General features: G+C 50.3%; 1 protein-coding gene across 1 annotated transcript in view; it reads left to right on the plus strand.

Annotated features, from left to right (window-relative positions):
- Positions 1–1610, plus strand: part of CD74 (CD74 molecule) — a 31978-nt gene that overhangs the window by 8529 nt on the left and 21839 nt on the right. The window lies entirely within an intron of this gene.

The raw sequence follows: 1610 nt of genomic DNA on the forward strand, positions 1-1610 counted from the left end.
CCTCAGCCTCCCAAAGGCGCAGGATTACAGGCTGAGCCACCGAGCCCGGCGAGTATTATTTTTATCGTATCCCATCAGGAGACCCACAGTGGCAGATTGGCCCCTGTCAGTGATGTTAAGTCTGGTCATCTGAGGTGTGGACAGCAGGACTGCCTCATGTCTTACCACTGTAAAACACCTTCTCCTCTCAGCACCAGCAAGGCACCCCAGGCCAACCCTGTGGCACACGACTATTCTGTCCCCTCCCTACTCAACCTTTCATCCCAAGGATTTGGCTCCATGCATGGTCCTTTCCTGATCAATTATTACACTGGGGGGCGGATATAAAAGGCTATTTTCTTTTCTTTAATATACAGTAGGTGCCAAAAAATGTATACACATTTTTTTTTTTATTCGGAGTCTCACTGTCACCCAGGCTAGAGTGCAGTGTCACACTCACAACCACCCTAGTGTCGACCTGCTGGGCTCCGGCGATCCTTCCGTCTCAGCCTTCCAAGTAGCTGGAACTACAGGCATGTGCTACCATGCCCAACTAATTATTTATTTATTGTAGAGACAAGGTCTCACCAAGTTGCCCGGGCTGGTCTCTAACCCGCGGGCTCAGGCAATCCACTAGCTTCGGCCTCCCAAAGTGCTGGGGTTACAGGCTGAGCCACTGAGCCCAGCCCACACATTTTAAGAAAGGAAAAAACTTGTTATACTGGCCGGGTATGGTGGCTTACGCCTGTAATCTAGCACTTTGGGAGGCAGAGATGAGAGGATTGCCTGAGCCCAGGAGTTTGAGACCAGACTGGGCAACTTGGCGAGATCTCTTCTCCAGAACAAATCAAAAAATTAGCTGGGTGGTGTGGTTCTCACCTGTAGTTCCAGCTACTTGGAAGGCTGAGATGGAAGGACTGCCTAAGTCCAGCAGGTCGAGGCTGCGGTGGCCATGAGCGTGCCACTGCACTCCAGCCTGGGTGACAGAGTGAGACTCCAACTCAAAAAGGAACTGCCTGCCTGTCACATGGTGACACTAGCATTCATTTGATTAACGCCATCCTTTGAGCAAATATCCCACTATGCATTGCTACTGTAATTAAATTCAACTTTGAAAAGTAATACATAGATAACATCTCTTAAAATGTGTATACCTTTTTTGGCACCCCCAGTATATATATGAACTTTTCGTAGAGATGCAGTTGCCCAGGTGCGGGATTACAGGCTAAGCCACCGAGCCCGGTTAAGAAGAGTTTTTTGACTGAGGTCAGTGGCTCAGCCTATAATCTCAGCACTTTGGGAGGCCAAGACAAGAGGATTGCTTGAGCCTAAGAGCTCATGACCAGCCTGGGCAACTTGGTGAGACCTAATCTCTACAGTAAGTCACAAAAACCAGCCGGGCGTGGTGGTGTGCCTCTGTAGTTACAGCTACGTGGAAGGCTGAGGCAGAAGGATCGCTGGAGCCCAGCAGGTGGAGGCTGCGGTGGTCATGGGCATGCCACTGTGCTGCAGCCTGGGCAACAAGAGTGAGACTCTAACTCAAAAAAAAAAAGAAGCCAGGCTCGGTGATTCAGCCTGTAATCCCGCACTTTTGGGAGGCTGAGGTGAGTGGATTGCCTGAGCCTACGGCT

The sequence above is a fragment of the Carlito syrichta genome, unplaced genomic scaffold (genome assembly GCF_000164805.1).
Source record: "Carlito syrichta isolate Samal-C Ts95f unplaced genomic scaffold, Tarsius_syrichta-2.0.1 Scaffold307020, whole genome shotgun sequence".
Classification (NCBI taxonomy): domain Eukaryota; kingdom Metazoa; phylum Chordata; class Mammalia; order Primates; family Tarsiidae; genus Carlito; species Carlito syrichta.